Genomic DNA, 13,172 nt, shown 5'->3' with positions numbered 1-13,172 from the left:
AATATTAAGTAGCTAATGACTCCTCACACTGGCAGGCACAATTCTCCTCTTGCTGCAGCCATCTGTTATGGAAAGATTCGTTTTTTTCAAGCCCACCCAGACTGGGGAGAGGCTTGCACGTGCTTTGATGTGAGTGCAGGTCACCGATACATTACTGACAAGTGTACAGTTCAGTTATGAGCTCACATGATTAGCCTAATTTGGTCAGGTTTCAGATTAATGAAACAAAACCACCCCTGCAATTTGTTCTTATCCCTTAGTGATATATAATGGGTAGGATGTAAAGATTGAAATGTTTCTAAGTATTTTATATTCACATCTGATTTCATATAAAATGCTTCTCATAGTATTTATTTTAGGAAGGCATGGTTTTTCTTACCCAATTTATGCCACACTGCCTGCTTCCATGTTGTCCTCTCTCCCAATAAACAGGTGTGTCTTTCCTCTTTTTTCTTTGTGCTTACATAACTATATAAAAATTAGCAAAGCAATAAGCATCTTTGTTTTATTTTTTTAAGATAAACATTCTCTATACTCATCTGCTTCTAGCTTGCCCCATTCAATATCTTTTTAAAAAATATTTATTTCCTTTTGTTGCCCTTGTTGTTTTGTTGTTGTTGTTATTATTGATGTTGTCATTGTTGGATAGGACAGAGAGAAATGGAGAGAGGAGGGGAAGACAGAGAGGGGAAGAGAAAGACAGACACCTGCAAACCTGCTTCACCGCCTGTGAAGCGACTCCCCTGCAGGTGGGGAGCCAGGGGCTCAAACCGGGGTCCTTAAGCCGGTCCTTGCGCTTTGCACCACCTGCGCTTAATCCACTGCACTTAATCCACTGTGCTACCGCCTGACTCCCCATTTAATAATATCTTACAGAATATACCCTCTTCTAAACAATAAAATTTACATGTAGTCTTTAATTGATGACTGCACAATATCCCACAATGTGGATGACCCATAATTGAGTTAACAGTTCCCCTGAGAATTGGAAGTTTATTTTTAGGGCTTTTCTTTTTTTTTTTTTTTTTGGTAGGGGGGTCATTGTGAAAAATGCTTGTATCTATTTCAGTATGTGTTGGTATTTTCATTTGTATGAGACAGATTCCCTGGGGTGAGATTGCCAGGCTGAAGTGTACAGACTTTAAATTGTAATAGTTAAAACAAGATTACTTCCCCAAGGGCTGTAACAATCCATACTCCATGGCAAAGGAGGAAAGGGACCCCTTACAGAGGGCAGTCTTTATCATTTATGTGCTGCTGAGGGTTGCTGTGGAACAGATAAGTCCTAATACTTAATTGTACCCTCTTCCCCATGGGGCATGAAGTGAAAGTCAGAAAAATAGTGAATAACAGTGAAGCTAAAATTAGTAGTAGAATTCCTTACACCACAAGAAAATACTTAGTTGGCTTTACAACTGTTTTGTGAAGGTCCTTCTATGGCTTGTTTCAGCAACACTAGACCCCCTGAGGACCTTATTTCCTTCCTTGTGTCATAAACCCTAATCCAATCACAGAGCCCATCCCTGAGTCTCTTCCTGGACCCATCCCCTGACATGCCTAGGACTTGTAAACAGGTCAGAAGGGTGAGTAGAACCATGGAAGGCTTAAATTAGATGTAGTTCCTGACCAATTAACAAACATCATTAGGAAATGAGAAGATTAGGAAGCTTCTCATTTTAACAACTAGTATAGCAATAAATGGGCTAGTGTCCAAAATACTAGAGAGGGGGAAAAAGACAAAATATTACTAGAAGTTGCTAGAAGGTGGCACCAGAATCTTTCATCATTTCCTCTCTGTTGCTGGGCTTCCTGTCTTCATTCTCCAGGAAGTTTGATTTTCAGCTGCCTCTGGTCCTTACCTGATGACAAGACAAACATATTGGTCAATGTCTCTTATTGGCCCATGCTGTCTTGACTTCAGTATGGAGTTCTGGTTTATGTTAGGAGCTGGGAGCTGAGTGTGTTGTGTGTGTTGGGAAGGAGGTGGGTGGTCAATCACCAATAGCTCTCTGAGCAGTCTTTATGGAAGCTTCTCAGCTCAGAATTATCCTTTACTTTTTTTTCAATTCACTTTGATGATAAAAAGTTGACCTAACTGTCATCTCTCTCCACCACAGAGCATTGTGTCCCAAAGTTCCTCTCAAACTTCTTCTGCCTCCCTGCTTTTGAGTCCTTAGCTCTGCTGAAATAAACCACAGACTTACCAAGTCCTACCTACGATGAGATCATCCAGTATTCAACCTTTTCTTTCTGGTTCATTTTACTTAGTACAACTCCCTCCCTTGCAAAAGAGTAGTATTCTAACTGTGTATGTAAACTACAACTTCCTTAACTACTCAACTGGCATTGGGCACTGTTTTTTTTCCGGCTCTTGGCTAGCCCATAGCACAGGTGTGCCTAGGTCTCAGAGCTGTGCTTCTGCTTGGTGCCCTTACATGACATCACTGCAGAAGCCAGGGATGCTAGAGAGATCTTGCTTCCCTAGACATAACATCATTTCTTCCAATAAAATAGAGACTGAAAGGAAGTACAAGCCAAAGTCTTGAATCCTGATGGCCTTGACATCAGGCCTCCTCAGGCAGTGGCATTTACAGACACCTGGATGCATCATGGTCTGAGAGCAGCACTGCCCTCAGGTCTTCAATCCCACCAGAATGAAGGCTCCAGGGCAGCAAGATGAGAATGATGAATGAAGAAGACATATAACCCCACTGTTCCTGGGTGAACTTTTCCATTCTTTATATTTCAGATACAGAAAGACAGAGAGGTAGAAAAAAAAAAAGAGATTAGAGAGAAGGACAGACAGTCTAGAACTAATCCACCATCTGTGGGGCTTCCCTGGTGTCATGGTACTTCCATGTGGTGCTGGAGCTCAAACCCAAGGCTTTCTGCATGGTAAGACACATGCCCCACTCTCAGATAGGTGAGCTATCTCCAAGTCCCTATATAAATAATCCTTAAAAGAAAATTATGATAAAGACATAAGAAACTGCATATACCACTAGGGAAAGATAGAAACAGGTTGGGGGGTATGGATTGACTGCCAATGCCTATCTCCAGCAAAAAAAGCCAGAACTCTTACCTTCTGCACCCCTTAAATAATTTTGGTCCATACTCCCAGAGGGGTAAATGTCAGGGGAAAATGGCCAGAGGGCTCTAAACCCCAATTCCACCAGAACCCAGAGAGAGAAAGGGCAGGGGTAGGGGTTTGGGGAGGACACTCAGAAGTAGTAGGTATGACTTAGAAAGGAAGAGAAAGCAGGACCATAGAGAAAATAGGCAAATATAAACAATATATAGTTACAGAAATAATAGTCAACTCATATTTGTGACCTTGGGAAAACTAATACAGTTTCCAATGGAGGGAAAAGGGACACAGAACTCTGGTGGTGGGAAAGATGTAGAATAATACCCCCATTATCTTATAATTTTGTAAATCAATATTAAATAATAAAAGTACACGTTTTTTAAAAAAGAAACAACATGTAATTAGTGTACGTAGCTTGATGTGTTTAGAGTCAGGTGTACGCCTCTGGAAATAATTCCAGAGCCAGCGCATGCACAAACATACCCTTCATTTCCACAAAATAAAAAGAGTCGGCAGATCTGGAAGGGCGAGGAGGGTCTGACAGGAAGGCCAATCATGGCGCAATTACTGCCACACCAGGACCAAGTTAATCTCCATGGCAGGCAGAGTGCTGAGTCTGCATGGGGGTGCTGGAGCAGCAGTACTGAACATGACCTCGAGCCGTTCTACAATCTGTTCCTCTGGCCCAGTTTCTAGGTGGTATGCAGTGCACCTGCTGGGGCACTCACAGATGCTGGCCAATCACAGGAGAGACAAGGCCCAGCACCATCCTTCAGGGACTTTCTCCAACATGGCTGCTCATGTGGAAGGAGGAAATTGTCAGGATCCAAAGGGTAACTTCTGACAAAATGTTCTTCCAGCCTCATGGACAGAGACCCCTGAGGGAAAGGCCTGGCTGCTATTTCCCTCTGAGTGTAGTGCCAATATGGCTGGTCAAAAATAAAGAAACAAACAAAAAAAATAAAGGAGCATTACTCTCATTGGCATGCAAGAACTAAGGAATATGTAGCCTAAGAACTTAGGCAGAATATTTGGAGAGATGGTACCTGCGTCTTCTATCTTTGGGTGTGTGTGTGTGTGTGTGTGTGTGTGTGTGTGTGTGTGTGTGTGTAACTGCATAAGAACTAGGATTCTAAGGCACTTGCAAAAGCATCCTGGGAGATCAGAAGAGAGGGAGAGAGAAGGAAAAGAGATGGGGGGAGAGGGAGAGAGGTGGAGAGAGGGGTGGGGAGTGGGTGGGAGAGTGGAGAGTACAGAGTGGGGGAGAAGGAGAGAAGGAGAGAGGAAGGGGAGAGGGAGACAGGGAGAGAGAGGGAGAAAGGGAAACAAAGCAACCAAGCAAGTGCAAAAAGAATGATCTTCACGTTGGGCTGTGCTGACCGGGTAAGAAACTGAAATTGTGACTTAGGACATTCTAACACCTTCAAATGAGCCTTTCCAACCAACACAACGATGGTCACCTCAACATGCTTCACTTCAGACTGTGTCCAGAGACTTCACGTGTGGAATGACAACCCTTCAGCTTCATGACTCGGGTGAGACCTTTCCTTTCATAGCATTCTCTAATTCCATCCCAGGTGGATCACTTTCTAACAAAGTCCCAAAACCTAGATATACACCAGTTTCTGTGAGAGAGAGAGCATATGTTCACACGTATCCGTAAACTACTGCAAAATATATACCTGAAAGCAGAAGTACACTAGAGTTTGCAGTGAGTACCTCCCCAACACTTCCTCTCCACTATTCCAAGCTTTGGGTCCATGATTGCTCAACAATTTGTTTGGCTTTGTATGTTAACTCTCTTTTCAGTCACCAGGTTCCAGATGTCATCAGGATGCTGGCCAGGCTTCCCTAGACTGAAGACCCCACCAATGTGTCCTGGAGCTCTGCTTCCCCAGAGACCCATCCTACTAGGGAAAGAGAGAGGCAGACTGGGAGTATGGACCGACCAGTCAACGCCCATGTTCAGCGGGGAAGCAATTACAGAAGCCAGACCTTCTACCTTCTGCAACCCACAATGACCCTGGGTCCATGCTCCCAGAGGGATAGAGAATGGGAAAGCTATCAGGGGAGGGGGTGGGAAATGGAGATTGGGTGGTGGGAATTGTGTGGAATTGTACCCCTCCTACCCTATGGTTCTGTTAATTAATCCTTTCTTAAATAAAAAATAAAAAATAAATGAGCCTTTCCTAAATCTTGAAAGTGACTAGAAAAACTAAGACATGTTCCCACGCTGATATCAGGTTATAGGGAGGGAGAGACAACAAACACGTTGGGAGGAGAAATAACCTGATTGCTCTCTATTGTCTTCACTCACGTAAAAGGTCCTGTGGTCATATCTTAAACTGTTAAGAGCAGTTATACATAGGTAGGAAGGGCAATGGTTGACTCAAGGAAAAGCCTCGTTTTTCCCCCCAGCACTTTTTGTTCATGAGCATTTCTTCCATTCTTTTTACAAAGATATTTACATTTAAAAATCTAGATATGATGAACCTTGAAAACACTGAGCTGACTGGAAGAAGCCAGACACAAAAGGCCACAGATTATGATTCTTTTTGAAAGAAATTCATATTTCTATATAAAATGTCCAGAATAGATAAATCTCTGGGGATATAAACTAGATTAGTGGTTGCCAGGGGCTGAGTGGTGAGAATAGGGAGCTACTGCTTAGTAGGTACAGGGTTTCTTTTGGGGGCTATAAAAATGTTCTAGAATTAAACAGCAGTAGCATTGCACAATATGAAACGTCAACAGTGGTAAATTTCACATCACATGCATTTCACTGAATTTAAAAAAAAGCTGGGAAAACAAATACAACCACATACAACAAAAATCAAGATGCAGTGATTGATAATGAAAGATGGCCATAGAGACAGGACAGTAGCACACCTGGTCAAACACACTCATTGCTTACTATGCACAAGGACCTGGGTTCAAGCCCCCAGTCCCTATCTGCAGGAAGGTGCTTCACAAGCAGTGAAGCAGTGATGTGGGTTATCTATCTTTTCCTCCCTTCCTATTTCTCCCTTCTCTCAATTTCTGTCTCTATCCAAATAAATAAAACCAAAAAATTTTTTAAAGAAGATGACCACTATAAAGTAGGCAGAGTGAGGGTTGGGGAGTGGTGCACCCAGTTAAACACACACATTACCATGCACAAGGACCAGGGTTCAAGACCCCACTCCCCACCTGCAGGGAGAAAGCGTCATGAGTAGTGAAGCAGGGCTGCAGGTGTCTCTCTTTCTCTCCCCCTCCCCCCACCCTGTTTTAGCAAATGAAAGGAAAAAAAATGGCCACCAGGACCAGTGGGTTTGTTATGCAGGTACTGAGCCCTGGCAACAACTCTGGTTGCAATTTAAAAAAAAAAAAATATATATATATATATATGTATATATAATAAATTTAAAAAGCAGAGTGCTAGGTTTTTAAATCAATGTCATAGTAAAAACAACGATAAGAAGAACAATAAAATTTAAGGTGATCTGCAATAAGGAATATATACTGTTCACTGTATTTCTTTCTGGGTGTTTACTTTTTATGTTGACTGGATTTCCTCTAAAATTAACTAGTGTACTTTCTAATCAAAAGTGTACATGAGGTAAAAATTGCCAAGTGCACTGAGAGGAACAAAGAAAGGGCTATGGGGATTCAGAGGCAGAAGAGCTGGCCTCCAGCTGTCCGGGTTCTCGTTACTTCTGTAAAGTGGTCTCCTGACAGGTGTTCTCACTCCCAGCCTTCATTCTCAAACACATCTTAAATACTGCCACCAGATGACTTCCTGGAGGCACAGCTGCCATGTGTTCCCCGCTGCGTGCTGAAAAGTGTCAGTTCCCTGACCCACAATTCAGTCTTCCACCATCTGATCTCCCCTTTCTTTCTTTCTTTCTTTCTTTCTTTCTTTCTTTCTTTCTTTCTTTCTTTCTTTCTTCTTTCTTTCTTTCTCTTTCTTTCTTTTCTTCCTTCCTTCCTTCCCTTTCTTTCTTTCTCACTTTCTTTATTTCTGTCTTTCTCCATTTTATTTGATAGGACAGAGAGAAATTGGGGAGGAGATAGAGAGGGAGAAAGATAGATACCTGCAGACCTGCTTCACCACCTTGCTGCAGGTGTGGTGTAAGGGCTCGAACCTAGGTCCTTGAGCTGGTCTTTGTGCACAGTACTATGTGCATTTAACATGTGTGCCACAGACCACCCACCCCATTTTTTTCTCAGTTTGTAGCCCATCGATGAGCTTCCCTCTGCCCTATTCCCCCTCCCCTATTTTTTAAAAATTTTCCAATCAGGGTTATCATTGAGGCTTGGTGGCTACACAAGTCCACAGATCCTGGCAGCCATTTATTTATTTGTTTATCCTTTTTATTTCTGATGGAGGATGAGACAAAAATAGAGGAGAGAGGGAGAGAAGGAGAGAGAGAGAGAGACCTATAGCACTGCTCCACCACTCATGAAGCTTGTCCCCTGCAGATGGAGACCAGGGACTTGAATCCAGGTCTTCAAACATGATTATCTATATTACCCAACCTTCCCCCACATCCCCACCCCGTTCTTCGTTCTTCTGTATGCACTTGCTGCAGTCAATACTGCTCCCAGTACAGGGACGGGGGGGGGGGCGTATCTCACACACACACACACACACACACACACACACACACACACACTATCCACCTCTCTACCTCTCTGCTTTGCTTACGGGATTCTTCCTGCATAGAATACAAACCTCCTCACCGTCATTCCACACGTGCCAGTTATATCCGGATCTCCCTCCCACCTTCTGTAACTCCGTGTCACAGTTTCCACTTAAGGAGAGGAGGAGATGTTACTTCTCTCTCCTCTCCCCTCACTTCAAGCATATAGGTCTCAAGGTGTGAATCACTTTTCTGTCTTGTGCTACTGCAGTTTATCATCCTATGCAAGCTACTTTCTTTTTTTTTTCTAAGATTTTATTTATTAATGAGAAAAATTGGAGGAGAAAGAGAGAAGGAACCAGACATGACTCTGATACATGTAATGCTGGGGATTGAACTCAGGACCTCATGCATGAGAGTCCAATGCTTTATCCATTGTGCCACCTCGTGGACCACACAAGCTACTTTCAACTATAATTTCACTAAGGTCTGGGTTCAAAGTCAGCAAATACAAAAAGTTCTTGCAACCAGAGAGGTGGTTCAGTAGTAGAGTACTGAACTCAAATGTGTAAGGTCCTGGGTTCGATCCCCTAGCATTGCAAATTCCAGAGCAGTTCTCTGGTCTCAAAAAAAAAAAAGAGAGAAAAGAAAAGAAAAAAAAAAAAAAAGAAAGGAAGGAAGGAAGCTTCCCTATTTTACTTACATGTTATCTTAGTGTGGTACATATGTTACAACTAATAAACCAATGCTGACACATCATTAGTTAAAGACTATACTTTAAATTTGGAGTCACTGGCTTTCTGTGGGTTTGGATGGATTCATAATGGCATGTGTTCTCCATAACTGCCATACAGAATGGTTTCACAGCCCTGAAATCTCCTTTATTCCAACTGTCCACCACTCTTTTTCCCTAGTGTCTGACAAACATGATCTTTTTACTGACTATAGATGTGCCTCTTCCAAAATGACATATAGATAAACATAGATAGCCTTTCCAGATCAGCTTCTTTCACTTACTAATATGTCTTTAAGGTCCCTGCATATCTTTCTATGGCTTAATAGCACTTTTTACATCAGATTGCTCATCCATTCACTTATTGAAGAACATCACGCTTTCTCCTAGTCTGGGGGCATTGTGAATAAAACTGCTGCAAGAGGATGGAGAGGACAGCATAATGGTTATGCAAAAGACTTTCATGCCTGAAACTCTGAAGTCATAGGTTCAGTCCCCAGCACTACCATAATCCAGAGCTGAGCAATGCTCTGGTCTCCCACTCCCCTCTCTTCCTTTCCCCTCCCCTCCCCTCCCCTCCTTTCCCTTTCCCTCCTCTCCCCTCCTCTTCTCTTCTCTTCACTTCCCTTCCCTTTCCCTCCCCCCGCCTCTCTCCAAATACATATCTTTCTTTCTGGATCTCTCTCATTAAAAATAAATAAATCAGGGGCTAGGCACAGCAAGTTAGGCACACATGGTACAAAGCACAAGGGCTGGTGTAAGGATCCCAGTTTGTTCCCGGCTCCCCACCTGCAGGGGGTCACCTTACAAGCGGTGAAGCAGGTCTGCAGGTGTCTGTCTTTCTCTCCCCCTCTGTCTTCCCTCCTCTCTCCATTTCTCTGTTCTGTCCAACAACAATAACAGCAATGGCAACAATAACAACAACAAGGGTAACAAAGTGGGGGAAACGGCAAAACTGGCCTCCAGGAGCAGTGGATTCTTAATGCAGGCACTGAGCCCCAGCGAAAACCTTGGAGGCAAATAAATAAATAAATAAGCCACTAAAAAATTTTAAAACATAAGTAATCAAATAAAAACAAAACCACTGCAGGGAGTTGGGCTGTAGTGCAGCGGGCTAAGCGCAGGTGGCGCAAAGCACAGGGACCGGCATAAGGATCCAGGTTCAAACCCCGGCTCCCCACCTGCAGGGGAGTCGCTTCACAGGCGGTGAAGCAGGTCTGCAGGTGTCTATCTTTCTCTCCTCCTCTCTGTCTTCCCCTCCTCTCTCCATTTCTCTCTGTCCTATCCAACAACGACAACAACAATAATAACTACAACAATAAAACAACAAGGGCAACAAAAGGGAATAAATAAATAAAATAAATATATTAAAAAAATTTTTTAAAAAACCACTGCAAAGCAAACATTCGTGTGCAGAGAGTTTTCTCCTCTTTGGGGTGTAATAATCTAGAACTGTAACCACTGAATCCTTTTGTTTTTGGAGGGCAGAGAGATACTTTATTTTACATTAACAGGTTACAGGCCAATTCCTACCAGACCTGTGCACCGCTGAATCTTATGGTAAGGGCATATTTAGTGTTTGTAAGAGACTAGCTTTCAAGGTGACTGCACCATGCTGTCTTCCCCTCAGCAAGGAAGAGAAGTTCTTGTTGCTCCACCTCCCCACCAGAACCTGGTGTCATTATTATGGGATGTTAGCCACCCCAACAGGTGTGTGGTGTTATCTCATTGTTGCTTTAGTTTACTATTTGAACCCAGGGCCTCAGATGGAAGGCATGTGCTCTATCTGCTGAGCCTCATCCTGGTCCCCTTTCCATATGTTTATCTGATATTTGTGCATCTGCTTTGGTGAAGTGTCCGCTCAGGTTTTTGACTTTATCACTGGACTGTTTTTTTCACATTGGTTTTTAAGAGTTCCTTACATAACATGAATGCAAGTCCTTGATGAGCTATGCCTTTTGTGTATTCTCTAATGTTGTGGTCTGTCTTCTCATTCCATTTTTCTGTTGTTGTTGTTGAACCTTTGAAGGAATAAAGTCCCCAATAAGCAAACATACAAGCTGGGGCCATCTTTGACCCTCTAAAATTCTCTGGGAAGCTCCACAGAGAAGCCTGTGCCTTTGGACTTATGCTCTGTGTGTGCCCTGAGCAGACCTTGACTCTCCAGCATCAGAAGAAAAGCTGATTTTCAAATCAAACAAAAAACACCTGCCATTGTCACTCTAAAGTGTACTAGGAAGTGTGTAGTCATGGCTAAGCATATGAAGTCTTTTAAAATATTTAATTATTACTATTGTGTGTTTTCTTTTCTTTATTTCTTTTGCTTCCAGGGTTACTGCTGGGGCTCTTTGCCTACACTACAAATGCACCACTCCTGGTAGCCATTTTTTCTTTTCCTCTATTTTACTTGATAGGACAGAGAGAAATTGAAAGGGAAGTGCAAAACAGAGAGGGAGAGAAAAAGACAGACACCTGCAGACCTGCTTCACCACTCATGAAGTGGCTTGCTGCAGGTGGGGAGAGGGGTCTTGAACTTGGACCCTTGCATACAGTACTATGTGCACTTAACCAGGTGCACCACCACCTAGCCCATCTTTTTTCTTTAATCTTTTTTTAAATTTTTTAAAAAATATTTATCTCCTTTTTGTTGCCCTTGTTTTTATTGTTGTAGTAGTTATGATTGTTGTTGTTATTGATGTTGTTGTTGTCGGATAGGACAGAGAGAAATGTAAAGAGGAGGGGAAGACAGAGAAGGAGAGAGAAAGACAGACACCTGCAGACCTGCTTCACCGCCTGTGAAGTGACTCCCCTGCAGGTGGGGAGCCAGGGGCTTGAACTGGGAGCCTCACTTTAATTTTTTTTTATCTTTATTTATTTACTGAATAGGGACAGTGAGAAATCAAGAAGGAAGAGGGAGATAGAGAGAGTGAGAGACAGAGAGACACCTGCAGCACTGCTTCATCACTTAAGCTTTTCCCCTGCAGGAGGAGCCTGAGGGCTTGAACCTGGGTCTTTGTGCATTGCAATATGTGCACTCAACCAGGTGCACCACTGCCCAACCGTCTTTTTTTCGTTTTGACCTTCCTTTGTGCATTTATTCAATGGATGTCAGTATCCTTGTAGAAAGGCCACACTAGGCCTGATTCCTTGCTTGCAAAGCAGGCATGGTGTTCTTGCCACTTGCCTGGGGCACTTCGCACTGAGGTGAGCCAGCAGTCTGTTATCTCAACTCGGTAGGGAATCATAAAACTCCACATACCCCAACCTCTGATGGGCACCTTGCTAATGCCCACACTACAAGTTGCCCACATCCATCCCAACTTTGTCCTTCACAACTGATACCTACTGAGCACTTTCCAAATCCAGTTCAGGGTCCACCCCACTACCCTTCCGATCCTAGGAGCTCCTGGTCCAGTCCTAGGCTGATAAATGCACTTTCCTCAGTTCACCTAGCTGTTCAGGTGAAGTCAAGGAGAGAAGCAGAGAAGAATGAGGCCCATCCTTGCTTCCAACAGTCCAGCCAGAAGCAGAGGACATTAACATAAAGTGATCCCTGAAAAGGGGCCAGGATCCTGTAGATAGTCTCTCCAGTTAGGAACTGGAGTTCATGTGTGGGAGACTTGCACTTAACATTGTAATGAATCCCTTCTGCCCTGGCTTCCTTACCTCTAACAAAAGGCTGGCAGTGATAGATTAGAGCTGTGCTTTTCAGAGTGTGGGCCCCGCAACGCTAGCAGCATTGGTATCACCAGAGAGCCTGTTAGAGATGCAGGTTCTCATCCCACCCCAAGCCTGGTGAATCAGAAATCAGTACATAATAGGAGACTCCTGGGACACTGCAGTTCGAAAAGCACTTGAAATGCATGCTTTGTAAAATTCCTTTTCTGTTCTAAGCCCCTACTGCCCATGGCACTTCTTGTGACCCTGAGAGGAAAGGGACTGCTGATTGCCTGGGTATACAGGGAGCCTCGCCGCCAGTGCCAGGTGCCCAGGCCCAGTAGTGGCTGCTGGCTGTGGGTCAGCGTGGCCCTCCCGGAGGTCTGTGCTGCCCTCCTGCCAGGGAAACAGCTCGGGCTGTCACGACGACGCCGTGTCACCTGAGGTGGAGGTTGGTGGTAGAACCCGTGTGCGTAAGCTTTGCTCACTGATGCAGCTTCCCTCGGGAACCTGGATTCCCCTCCAAGAGCCAGGCTTGGCACTCCGCCAGCCCTTTGAGCTGCCAGGTAGGCAGAGGAAGGAGAAAGAAGGAAGCTCATATGGAAGGTTTATGGGAACTCTGAGGTTCCTTCTTTTGAGTGATCTAGACAAGTCACCTCTTTTTTCTGGACCTCAGTTGCCACCTCCACAATATAAAATCAGATTCACTCACTTAAATAGTTGAGCTGGGAAGAAACTGATGCTGGACTAAGTGCTGGAAACACAACTGACATTTATGGAGTTGACAGTTTGGAAAATTTTCTAAAGAAACATCCAGTTTAAATATCATATGTACACACACACTTTTAATGATGGTCCGTGCTTTCATGCATTTGAGATACCACTGTTTTATTTATTTATTTATTTATTTATTTATTTTATTTATTTATTTTTATATTTTTAAATTACAGAATTACATGTCGACAGGGGTTTGAATCCACACCATTCCCACCATCAGAGTTCTGAATCTTCACTCTCCCCGCTGCAATCCACCACAGTTCCCCTAAAGTTGTAGATAATGGGCCAACCATCT

At 43.5% G+C, this 13,172-nt stretch overlaps 1 protein-coding gene across 7 annotated transcripts in view; it reads right to left on the bottom strand.

Annotated features, from left to right (window-relative positions):
- Positions 1 to 13,172, bottom strand: part of TMEM266 (transmembrane protein 266) — a 151,986-nt gene that overhangs the window by 96,334 nt on the left and 42,480 nt on the right. Inside the window, exons 1-2 of one of the 7 annotated variants that reach the window (XM_060174696.1) lie at positions 1,739 to 1,873; positions 380 to 459 (exon numbers count right to left, since the gene is read on the bottom strand). The exons of 4 other annotated variants lie outside the window; for them this stretch is intronic. The gene's annotated coding sequence lies outside the window, so the exon portion shown is untranslated. Of the gene's footprint in view, positions 1 to 379; positions 469 to 1,738; positions 1,874 to 13,172 lie in introns of those variants that run through there. 2 more of the 7 variants (XM_060174692.1, XM_060174691.1) reach the window with 2 other exon arrangements.

The sequence above is a fragment of the Erinaceus europaeus genome, chromosome 16 (assembly GCF_950295315.1).
Source record: "Erinaceus europaeus chromosome 16, mEriEur2.1, whole genome shotgun sequence".
NCBI lineage: Eukaryota > Metazoa > Chordata > Mammalia > Eulipotyphla > Erinaceidae > Erinaceus > Erinaceus europaeus.
The sequence above is the reverse complement of the archived record's forward strand: the minus strand, read 5'-3'. Positions and strand labels throughout refer to the sequence as shown.